The sequence below is a fragment of the Podarcis filfolensis genome (assembly GCF_964270895.1).
Source record: "Podarcis filfolensis genome assembly, chromosome: 8".
NCBI lineage: Eukaryota > Metazoa > Chordata > Lepidosauria > Squamata > Lacertidae > Podarcis > Podarcis filfolensis.
The window spans coordinates 66892391-66905650 of record NC_139611.1 but is presented as its reverse complement, the minus strand read 5'-3'; the positions used below and the strand labels follow the sequence as shown (position 1 = coordinate 66905650).

General features: G+C 39.3%; 1 protein-coding gene and 1 long non-coding RNA gene across 46 annotated transcripts in view; both read right to left on the bottom strand.

The window, feature by feature from the left end:
- The window catches only part of EPB41 (erythrocyte membrane protein band 4.1), a 140962-nt gene that overhangs the window by 81170 nt on the left and 46532 nt on the right, over positions 1–13260 (bottom strand). The gene's annotated exons all lie outside the window — the stretch shown is intronic.
- On the bottom strand, positions 5586–11303 carry LOC310769273. Its single transcript, XR_014551596.1, has 2 exons — positions 8844–11303; positions 5586–8655 (listed from the first exon to the last, which is right to left on the bottom strand). It is a non-coding gene; the product is annotated as an uncharacterized lncRNA (long non-coding RNA).

Sequence of the window (13260 nt, the reverse complement as noted above, 5' to 3'; positions counted from 1 at the left end):
TAATCTGTAAATTTCCATGTTCAATTTGAACTTCTGAAGTCTGGTCCCCTTTCTTTCATCAGTCAAACCACACAGTCCTCCCCACCTCACCTTATAAATGGGCTTATTTTCTCTTTGTTCTTGCCATTAATATTGGATTTCCCTCTTCCTTTTGTCCAGAACTTCTTTTCCAATAGATATCCAGCTGATAAAGATTTCCCCAATGTATCCCTGGTCCCAACCAGCTGCCCGATTAAGCTTCTGTTTCATTTTGTATTAAAAACACTCAACTGGGAAATACTTAATATCCCTGATTCCATTTAGGAGAACCTCCAACGCAGATGTTGCTAGGAAGACAGCAGGGGGGCATATGCTGTGAAAACCTGGGCCAGTTTTAAAGCAATCTTTTGATTTCCCCCTTCTCTCTGTTGTGCTAAATACAGGCTTCTTTTAGAACCCTCAGACACAGGACAATCAGTCTGCAATTTTCAGTTTTCATTTTCAAAGGCAGCCTGTGTGTGTATTTACTTAGAAGTAAATCCCACTGTGTCCACTAAGGTTCACTCCCAAATAACTGTGCAGTCTTATTGCAGCTTAAATGATTCCCAAGATACTAATTCAAACAGGAAACTATACATTAAGTAACAGACAAAACCATCACAATATAGCTAATGTCAAAAACAAAGTAGAAAAGGGGCGGGTTATACAATGGAAACACTGACTGGGCAAGATCCACAATAGCGTTAAGCATGCATCTGTTCATGCCACAGAGCTTCTCCTCTCCCCTGTACCCCCAAAATCTCCTTCCGGAGTCAGTGAAATTTCCAGAGCAGAATGGAGGGGTGCAGGGACTAGAGTGGGGAAAAGAGAAACAAAAGGTTTCACTTGTGCAAGCAGATTTCCATTGCAGAAATGAGCAAACATCACTGAATGTCATCCACTATGGCCAAGTTCAGATATCATTTTCCATATTTTGATGGAACTATTAGGAATAATCAGTGCTCCCAGATTTAAGCTACTGTTTCATGTTAAAGGTCTTAGGTTTCAACCCACTTCTCAATGAAATTCAGGGCAAAACTGACTGATTTTAGCTGATCTTATTTACCTTCCGTAGGGCAAAACTAGACATTATATGGAAGACCAGTGTAAAATTCACTTTATTTTACTTCATTATGTTTTATGATTAGCAACCAAAGGAGGTTATGATTTGGTCAGAGAAGTGCTGAAGGGGATTTTTTTTCCTGATCACAGTCCATCTCCCAACCTGCTTTTCCACCTGCAGAGAAAAAGATACCATCTTGCTCCCACTGCAATGGAAAAGCAGTTGAGAGGCAATTTTGTCTGGAAAAAGCAACCAACAACCATTTCACTGTTTGTGTGATCAAATATGTAGCCTCCCACAAATGTTTTTTTTTTCTGTTAAAGAGTCAGGAAACTTTTATATTATTTTACTTCACAAAATTCACAATAAGAAGTCATTTGCTTCATGCCCTCAATGCACTTTTTAAAAAATTGCTGTTTGCAATTAGAGAGGCATAACAAAGTCCATGGTTTAGAAATATCTTTCTTAGAGTTCTACAGAATTCTTCACCAGGCTGTTAGAAACTCAGATATATAAACTAGGCACCAAATGGTGCCTTAAATACATGATCTGTCACCACAACAGAATGTCTATTTTCCATGGAGTTGAACTAGATAACCCACAGGGTTATCTTCCAATGCTATGATTCTATGATCTCAAATGCATTGCTTGACTGTAGCTTGCTCTTACAATAATTCACTTGTCCCAGTATGCTGCAAGCAGAAAAAACAGAAATGGAAGTGGTATTAACAATGGACTAAGGCAGAGGTTTTTAAACTATGGGTGCCAACCTAGCACCCAGAAAACTCCATGTAGTTGCAAATGGACCTTCTCCAGTAGCAAAATATGCCTGACACCTGGGGAATTTCAAACAATGGTCTTGATGTTATGATGAAGAGTTATGAAGGATTTGAAAGCTTACTCACTATTTTCTGACATTCTGGTTGGACCTAATAGGTAATGCCTCACAATGGATTCTGCAATACTTCCTAATCAACACGGCTTCCTTTTATCTGTTTAAGACTCTAAGCAAACAACGCATTAGCCTCCAAACAAGTATTCATCTTCAATTTGCACCCAATAAGTTACATCCAGATCCAAAATAATTCTGATTGTTAAAGGCATAATTCCAAACATATTACCTATTAGCTTCAGCACGTAGATGTAGCTTACAGCAGAACCAACAAGACAATTTTGTAAAAATCCACATTCAGAGTATAAAGGAATAAAAAGCCACACAAATCCGCTTTTCTGCAAACACTGTTGATATCATTGTTAGAGTTAAAACCACAGTGATGAAGCCCCTTTAAACAAATCCAGCATAAAAATGCAGCGCGGGACCAAAAAGCTGGCTATGATCATACTCTGTGCTAGCCAGAAAATGCCTGGTTTCTGCTGATGTAATCAAAACCTTCTTAAAGCCACCCCTTCTATATTTCCTCAAAAGCAAATTAAAACAAATTATTTGGTATACTATCATAAGAACTAAGGGATCAGAAGCACTTTCATGAAAAACCCACTTTTTAAAAGTAAACAATTATACCTGATTAGTGAAGTAGGTACCGTATATTTCTTATGTGCCAGGTGATTATAACATAGATGACCACCGCAAACCTATCAATTGTTCATAAGATAAGCAGTAATCAAAGTCTACAGTCCTTGCTCTTTCACATTGTGAACTTAAATAGCAGTAAGGAGCTATCCGGCAAGCTGCATTAAGTAAGCCTGCAATCCTGAAGTGTAAATCCCACCAAACTTAGTAGGTCAAGCTGCAAGACTCACAACCTGATCCTATGTTTACTCAGCAATAAGTTCAATGGAGTTTGTTCCCAAGTAAACATACATATGATGGCAGCCTTGTTTTTATCAGTTTTACTAGATAAGAAATAGAGAAAAGCAGACTTGATGCTACAAGTCCTATGAAATATCAGAATGAAGCTGATTTCAGAAGCACATGCCTAGCTTTGGCTCAATACATCATGGCTGGGATCCAAACAGCTACCTGAGGTGAACCCTATGAGTTGTCTGCCCAGTAGTTCCCCAGTACTTTTTCTTCTTTCAACACCAGACCTATAATTTTTTCTCCAAAGTTTGTAGTATCAGAGTGAAGTAAGAGTGAAGCCAAACATTGATTTTAGTATTATAAATCTGTTATTTTACCAAAGAAAATCACAAGATAGAAAAAAGTTAGTATTATCAATAGTTTTAACATTTACAGTGCATTTCTATACATGCCTATGTAGAAAGAAGTCCCATTTCAACGGCTCCTACTCCCAGGAAACCTTGTATAGACTTGCAGTCTTACTACAGCAGACTGCAGTCTTCATGTAGCAGAATGATGCAAGAAAACAGGATGTAAAAAATACACTTGACCTTCGTAACACTGTACATAGAACACACCCATTTCTGGTGAAGCAGCACAGTTACTCACAGAAGGAGCGTGTTACCAATATAGAGATTTGCTACTGCATAATAAACAACAGGAGAAATCACTCCCAGAAAGGGACATGGGGCAATATTAGCAGGGAAAGGGCATTTCAGTGAACAATTGCATTCACCTTTCTGTCACTTGGACTACTAAGGATGAATTATATTGCCACCAAATTTCTATATGAAAATCACTTCCATGTGCCAATATACATCACTGAGAGCAAGATTACACAAATATGGAAAACCTTCACACACTAGGACCTACAGGGATATGACTTTAATGTAGACAGATGAATTGGGATAAAGGTGCCAGAGCATACAAAGTTACCCAGTGCATTCCTCAGAGGGTTGAAATAAATGTCTTTCCACAATCCCAGATATATTATGACAGAGGTGTGAAGTTTCAGATGCCCGGTGGGAGGAGGGGATTGATGCAACCCTCCAAGCTTCTCCATCCAGCCTTCAGGAGCCAGGCTGGAATGTTCCTTAACTATGATAATATTGTTCGCCTTGATGGAGTTGGGATATACAGTATTTGTGTGTGTACAGAAACTTTTAACTTTTGTGTGACTGGATGTAACTTACTATGCAAAAGGCAAAGAGTTACATCCTACCTACTTTTCCCTCTGGCAAATGTCAGTGCTCCCTATCAAAGGTTTCCCACGCAAGATTGCAGGCCTTGAGCTGAGAAAGGATCCTCACTTCTGTATAAGGTTTTTAATATTAGACATACTTGGAGTCTACATGTTAAAATCAAAGGATCTAAGTTAATATCAATCATTTCAATGGGTCTACCATGAGTATAACTTAGATTACTGTATCCTGCATCTCTTAAGATGGAATAAAAAATGTCATCATAGAATCATAGCACTGTAGACTTGGAATGGACTCTGACAGTCATCTAGTCCAACCCCTGCAAAATGCAGGAATAGCAGCTAAAGAATCCCTGACAGATGCCCATTCAACCTCTGCTTAAAATCAAAACTTAAAAGCTATACTTATTCTCATTCATTGCTGTAACATATACAAATCAAAATTATTCACTCAAAAAAAATGATTCATTCTATTAAAACAAATAAGATAGAAAGCCAAGTAATGAGGTCAATGCAGAATTCTAATCCTCACTGAGAGACAGGTACAACAAGGAAATCCACAACAGAAGTTGAGATGAGACACCATTCGTGGTCATTAATTAGAGCAAATCCACATCCTTTATTAAAATAACCCTAAGATTTTCTGTTTGGGTGAATATTTTGTAAGTCTGCACAGGGTTGCTGCTATGTCAGTACTTATGCCAGTGTAAATACCTGGCATCCTGTGGCTTGTACTTTGGACTACCACCCTCCTGTAAGGGCTCCACTTGTCCCACATCTGTTATGACTTAGGAAACTTTCACATTCCAACGTATTGTCAGGAAAACACACAAGTGAAATAAACTCCCTATTCTTCCCTCCAAGTGATGACAAGCTTCATTGATACTTTAAGTTAAAACTGTTTCCATAATGGAAACAATTAGATATTGGTAACATACATTTTCTGTGACTTTAATTGTTTGTGCTGCCTCACCAGAAATGAATTCAAACTGGTTTTGGATTATTTATCGACCAGCCCTAGATATCATGGTCAATGATATTGAAAGTCAAAGAGAAATTGAAGAGAATCAGCAGGGTCACACTCACACTATTTCTCTCCTAACACAGGTCATCAAGCAGGGTGATCACAGTATATAGTTTTACTGTCCTGAGGTGGTGGGCCAACATAAAATTGACAACTTGCAACACTGCATTCAGTGAGCCTGAGCATATCCAATTTTTGCTTTGAACAGCAGACCTTAGGAAGAGGTTATAAAACACTAAACTAAATAAAAAAGCATAGATTATTTAGAAACAAATTCCATTCCACTCAATGGCACACTGCACAGTAATGTGTTCGGAATGGAAATGCCAGATTCAAGATTATTGCTCTCCTAGTCTGTCATGGTCACTGCGAATGAGGATGCAGAGGAGAAAATGACACACCAGTGAATATAGCACCAACTTTTCAGATGATTTGTGTTTTGTGTAAAAACATTTTCCCTAACCTGCTATATTTTAAGTTTATTTCCTCTGTTTTAAGCAGTAAATCATTTCTACTTTGCAAGAAGAGTTAACTCGCAAACCATAAAGAACACTACAGACCTAAATACTTTCAGAAAATTAATACTTTGAACACTAATTTCCAAAAGGTAAAATAAGATCTATTTTGCCGAAGCAAAAACACATGTGACCATGTTAGCAGAAATAATATAAGCAAAGAGACAGGAGACCATATCAGTACAGCACACAGGGAAAATGTGTGACTGATATGAATGAAACTGATAATATTGAACCATGTAAGAACTGTATCATTAAAAAGAGGCTAAGGAGCAGTGTTAGAAACTGAGATATGAAAGCTAGGAGCTAAATGGCACCTTAAATCTAGATTATGGGTGCAACAACAAAATGTCAAGGCACACTTTTTATAACAGGAATACAAAGCTGAAAATGAGTGAACAGCACCTAAAATCTTATGTTCATTTTTCACATGGTCTGCCCACCCCACTAATATTCTTAAGTCTCTTCTCCAGTCTTCAGAGAGTAGCTGGAAGTGCGGAAGCAGAAAAAAGTCCTTTCCTTCCACTCTGCAGTTTTAATCTGAAATCTTAGGTGCAGTACTGTGCCCAGAGCTCAGAAACTGCTCATGCTAAGGAAATTCCCTCTTGCAAAATGCGCCTAGAACAATGGGAGTTTCGAACACTGCTAAGGAGTAAACCCTACACAAATCCAAAGTGGAGTCCCTAAAACGGTTGGATGGTGCCAGTGTTCAAAATTAGCCTGGCTATTGACCACATGTGACCAAGCAAAGATGCCTGGGGGTCAGCTGTCTATATAATAAGCCCATCAAAAGTAGTAGCCTGCCCTGCCCTGCTCAAGACCATTAATCTATGGTAGGTTGGCTGCACTGAATTTTCTGCATTTGCCTTCATGTACAGTCATACTGAATGTTACGTTTCCTTCAGGTTGAGCATTTTCAGGTTGCGTCCCACGGCGACCTGGAAGTACCGGAAAGGGTTACTTCCGGGTTTCGCCACTCGCCCGCAAAATGATGCCACACGCATGTGCAGAAGCAGTGAATCCCGACCCGCGCATGCCCAGATGCGGGTTGCGTTCCTTTCAGGTTGTGAATGAGCCTCCAGCTCGGATCCCGTTCGCAACCAGAGGTACCACTGTAATTCCTTCTAGCCCATGGCTACCAGGCTGATTTCTATCCTAACCCAACCCTTCTGAATACAAGGTTAAACTTGACAGTCTCAGGTTTTCAAGTAAATGGTAGAGTGCAGCCTGCTCATACACTTCTAAGAACAGAAGTTTGGGTTTATCCTATGAATACCAAACACAACAAGACTGCCTATGTGGATGTTACTATCATGGGGATTTACTGTGCCATAGGCAGTCACTTAAGAGGAAAAACTTCGCTCTTTCACCTCCTCACGTGAGCAAAATTTGGCTAAGCAGTAGTGCCACTGCACCATAAATGCCAGTACATCCACGGTAGACTTCCAACTTTCTCTTAAAAACAACTTGCACAACTGTGATTCCATGCACTAGTAACAGAGCACAGATTATACACCAAAGCAAGAAGGAATTAAACGTATGCAAATCAGCAGCCAATAATTTCTAGGGTAACTCTTTTCCTACTATATCAATAACACAAAAGTTATCACATGCTCATCATTGGAAAGTTTGGCTGCTGCTTGAGTTAGAAAAACTAAGATGGATCCTACAGCCAAATCATGTATACTTTAAAACCAGTATTTTCTGCTTCTTGTGACACAGGCAACCTAATAAAAGATTTTCCTTGCATTCATAAGAATTAATTCACGTGCTGAACCTACAAGAAGCCCTTTCAATTAATGTCAGCAATATCACATTGCTCTGATTTCCCAACAACAGATGGGAAAAACTATCCATCATAGGATGTGGGAGGGCAAGTACAAAACTTCACAAGATGAAAGAGATGCACATTTACCAGCACAGATGCTTTCCCTATGAACACACAAATGAAGATAGATACACTAATGATATGGTCATTTTTCTCAGCCCAATTTTTTTTTTAAGTTGCCTATCAAAACAAATACAACAGCACTTCCTAGACAGTGTATTTGTGGCCAGATAAGATGACAGATAAAATGATTATAATAGTTACAGATTTCACAAAGCCCTGCTTATGAGAATTCCAAAATTTTACTAATGCTTCTTCCTACCCCCAGAACTAGCAAAACCTACCCAAAAAACTAAACAGCTCCTTTAAATGAGAACTAGAACATCATGAGTTAATATCTGGAAGTTTAATGTGGAACTACTGCTCACAAGATTAAACAGGACAAGCATTAACAACTAATATTATTATCTGGATTAACTACAAGCCATGAACATTCCAATCTAATCCATTTGATAAACAAAGCCAAATCTGTCTGCACTTCAGTGTACTACTCTCTGAAAAGTTTTATAATCTCATCCCCTACTACAACAGTGGTTTCCAAACTGTCGGCTTTCAGGGACTCTTTTCCACGCTGGCTTATCTGCCAAGGAGCCCCTGAATGATTATTCTGTGAAACAACTATGTTGCAAAAGATTTGGGATATGATCAGATTCTAGCACACACATTCACTTTATGCAGGACACTGGCCAGACAAGTTAAGACTCACCACTACTCCTCATGAACCAAGTGTGTGACCTAAACATACCCAATACAGTACTTAGCTCACTGAAGAACTCCAATAGACTTACATAAGTTTGAAAATCTTAAACCAACAATATCTACACAGTGGGTTGTAGCCATAACTAATCCTATTCAGAGTACACCCATTAAAATTGTACTGGGCATGACTACGTTAGGCCCATTAATTTCAACAGATGTCCTCTATGTAGAACTTAGCTCAAGAGAAAATGCAAACAAATGCACAGTTATTTTATTTTATTGTATTATGTTTGCACGTTGTTGGCAAAATTAAATAAAAAATTTCTTTTTAAAAAAACTTAATTGGATTAGGTGGGGTGGTTGCTATTCTATGTTATTTTGAAAAATCAATGAAATATATTTAAAAGATACTCCATTGAGTACCTTAGTTAAACTAACTTACCAGACTTTTAGAAGACATCTGAAGGCAGCCCTGTTTAGGGAAGCTTTTAATGTTTGATGTATTACAGTATTTTAATATTTTTTTGGAAGCCGCCCAGAGTGGCTAGGGAAGCCCAGCCAGATGGGCGGGATATAAATAATAAATTATTACTATTATTATTATTATTATTATTATTATTATTATTATTATTACAAGATACTTAAAGGCAGATTCTCCTATGTGAATCTGCCCATCCCCTAAGGTCAATTGATATAACTTTATTGTGTGTTCAACTGATAGCAATGCATGAAGGGGTCTCATATGTGACAGCAGAACTAACTGCCTCAATAACTTAAAGATATAATCTATTTTTCCACTGAAGACTTATCACTTTCAGCAAGCTTTAACTCTGTCATTGATTAAGTTAACTATTATTTACTGGACGGTTTCTTAAGCTTTGTCTTATGCTTTTTGCAGCTGTGTTACTTATTTTATTGTTTTAATAACGTAGTTTAATGTTTTGATTCTGTTGGATTTTGTAAGTAATATTGAGCACCTCTCTAAGGAGAAGAGAAGTGGGATAAAATGTTTAATAGATGTGATGTCAATCAAAGTGCATACAACAAATTGCTATAAGGAAATCTGCTTATTCTGTGTTTTACAAACAAGTACATAATTTGGAAGAAATGTTTGTGACAATACTGAAAGTACTGCATCCATTCACAAACAGGAAGATTTTCTGTGTATAGTTACATATACTCTTCACTGAACTATAGCCTTTTTAGATTACTGCTTGTTGAATGTTGCTGTGGTGTCTTAGAAGTAATGAAATTCCAGCAGGGCAAATCAAAATGGCAAAATTCAATGCCACATTCAATGTCACATTCATTTATTTCAAGTAAGACTGAAGATCACTTCACTCTGTTATACAGAGCAGCAAACAGAAAACATCAAGGGACACAGCAACAAAAACATAGTATCAAATAATACTTGAATACTGTACAAGGGGTTTAAAACTGTGAACAAGTAAGTTATCTTGCTGATGGTTCGAAAACTATAGGAGTCATTTTCCATTACACAATAAGCCACAATTACAGTTCATGAGAGAATTTATCTGACAACTACCTTCCATAACTAAGCCTTTGAAAATGCACTTGCAGTTTGTGGGGGAGGGTGACTTTTCAAATGAGATAAATTCACACGGGACTATAAGCAATGATCATCCACATAACTATATATTTTGGCTTATATCTAGCAAGAGTCCTACAGCCATGCTGGTATGTTTTTATCGCATAAAAGTGTTTAAACTTCATAGCTGAGCACTTTTTAAGTAAGACATTTCCACAACCAAGGATGTTGTTTTGAATGATTGGATTATCCATGACAAATAGGCACAAATGATTTAAAGTTTGACATCATAAGGGATAAAGTTGTCCTCAGCAATGCCAGGTGGCCTACTGGGCACTACTGCTCAGATTAGATAGTGAACTTCTATCCCCCAATATCACTAAGCGCTCTTCAAGCTGTTCCTACAGAAAACCTAACTATTTACAACCCACCACACTAGTCATTTCTGGGTGCATAACTCCATCAGCTCAACAGAGATTTGGTAGAAAGCATGCTGTGCGAAGTTTGGCTACATACAATCCTCTGGACTGAGAAAATGATTAAGCTGATATTGAAGCGTAAAGCAGTAGGCACGTCACCAAGAACTGACGTGACAGCTCAGCCCTTTTGCACATTGCCCCAGTGTCTATTTTCAGCCATTCAAAATTTAGTGTACATTATAATAATTTATTTGAAGTTTTCAAGCATCTTCATCCATCAGTTTCAACCCCAAAAATCTACTATCAGTCACCTCAGACTGCTTTATAGTCAGATCAGCCAAAGAATGAATGTAGAAAATCTAGTGCCTTAGCAAGAAAACCAACACTTCATTACCCCGTTGGTTTACTCAATGAAGCAATAAAACACAGCATCGTATAACTAATAGATTGAGTTAAAGATTCAGTTACAGGAAGCCACATATAGCTTGACTTTGTACAGTCCAGGTCTCTTTGAGATTGATAAAATGAGTAAGTCTGCAACAAATAAATATGAAATTTAAGGCCCAATATATTTTGACTGTTTACAAAAGGCAAATGAACTGCTTCAATGCATTCAGCAGCTGGAATTCTCTTATTAACACAGGATTACATCATTAAACAAAACTCTGACAGCTGGTACAACTGATAAAGCTGCCAGTGGACTCAAGATAAAGTGGATATTGCTAAAACCCTGAATACTAGATTCCTAGGAGAGAAATTGTATCTGAAAAACCTTTTCTCCACACACCTTTACAACTTGATACTGCAATATTTCATCACAGTACGTATACATTTGTAATATACAGCCTTTACTACCAGCTTACACAGAAAACTTGAAGTGCAAAATATATCAGAAAGACTACAGATACATTAAGTTACAGTCTGAGACCTCACACATGTAATCCTTATTACAGCATTCTGTAATATTAATTTTAATGCCATCCATGTTTACTATTTCCAGAACAGCAACTGTATTAAGTCTATTGCAGCAAAAACAACAAAGATTCCTGTGGTGTCTTAAGGACCTCATACTGCAATACAGTGGATGCTCGGGTTGCAAACATGATCCGTGCGGGATGCACGTTCATAACCCGCAGCGTTTGCAACCCGCAGTGGCGCATCTGCGCGTGTGCGGGTTGTGATCTGCGCATGCACGACCACTGAAACCCAGAAGTAACCAGTTCCGGTACTTCCGGCTTTCAGCGGTCCGCAACCTGAAAAAATGCAACCTGAAGCGTCTGTAACCCGAGGTATGACTGTATAAGCTTTTGTGGGCCAATACCCACTTCACCATATGCTATGTATACATCCATGTGATGCTTGCTACATGGATGTAGTTAAAACTGCTGCATCAAATTTTGAATGAACATTTACTTGAAGCTTTTTAAAAATGTGGTTTGGGTATGTGCAGTCACAACTGGCCACATCGGCAGGCAGGGGCAGGAAGCTGTCACATAGTTAAGTCTGGTGAGCTCTCTTAGCCACTTTAAAGGCAGCCCTGTGACTTACTTTCAGGTCTATGGGATGCACTGGCAGGGTAAGGAGCACCTCCAAGGCCAACCTGCAGCATTCAGCCCTAGTTGTGAAGGCCAGGAAGAGATGAAGCAGTAAGGCCTCCTTACTTATCTCAAAGGCTGCAGATTAAGCAAAGTGGGTAGACAAAATGCTACCTCTTGCCTTAGGCAGGGTTGGCTCACCCAGTTTATATGCTGTTGGTATCCCACTCTCTTTGTTTCCTTCTGCAGACCTTTGGTGTTAAATGAATGAAATGTGACACAGTTCAAAGAATATTTGTATCTTGCCTCCTTATTTCCCCGTATGGTCAAAATTTGTAGCTCCAAGTTACTGCAGTTTCAAAGTTGGGGTAAATATCACAGTCTCATCTAAGAAAGACCCACCCATCCTATTTCCCATGGTTGGGGAAAAAAACCCCACAGGAAATAAACACATTACCCATCAAATATTGCAGCCAATTCAAATAAAAAATATCTCAAAGATTTCCCATAACCTGTATTTTGAATGTGAGAGGTAAAAATCATTGGGTGTCCATGAATAGTTTAGATTTATATCACTTTTAAATTTCAAACTACTTCTGCTACCTACACAATATTCTTTGATGTTCACAGGAGCAAAAGCAAAAGCAAAAAAATATTCTGAACTGTATTTGGGAAGAAGTGTATGAATGCAGTGGCGTAGCGTGGGTTGTCAGCACCCGGGGCAAGGCAAGTAATTTGCACCCCCTAACCCGTGGATTTGCGCCCCCTAACCCATGGATTTGCCCTAACCCCAGATGTTGCGCCCGGTGCGGCCGGCCCCCCCTGCACCCCCCACGCTACGCCACTGTATGAATGTGATCAAAACAAAACAAAAATGAGGAAGATTGAGTGCTCACAACTAACAGTATGTATTGTTTTTAAGGCAGCGACAACGTTCTCTGTAAGCTGGGCACACATGTGAACAGCATCTGCTAGGAACAACTGACTGCTCGGACTCCATCTCAATGTTGCAAGCCATCCCCCTCTACCTGAGCTGCTTTGTTTCTCTCCCCTCCCCCTCCCTCCAACGCTTATACAACTGCGGAAGAAGGTCCTCTCTATCCCCCCCACCCCAACCTGTCACTGCCATATCCTTCTGCCCACCATCATCCTCCTCCTTTCCTGTCATTACGACGACAAAAAAAACAAAAACAAATAGAAGGTTAAAAAATGGGAGGAGGGACGTAAGAGGGAAGAGGGATTTTAATTTCGCGCATCTATATTTCTCTCTCTCCGCCCACCCTGCAAGCAAATCTCCAGGAGGAGGAGGAGGAGGGAGAGCAGGACACTAAATGGATGCCATCCCCCCCGATGCTAACCCGCCATCTCTCCTTTTAATTCCTTCCTCTCCCCGCCCCTCACAACCCTTCCCCACCAACAATCCAAGGCGATCTTCTTATGGAGTCACACAGCCTACCCATCCCATAATTCTCCCCATCCCCTGGCAGGGATGATGCGAGACACACACACAAGCGCGCGCCCGAGCACAGAAGTGCGCGCGCACACACA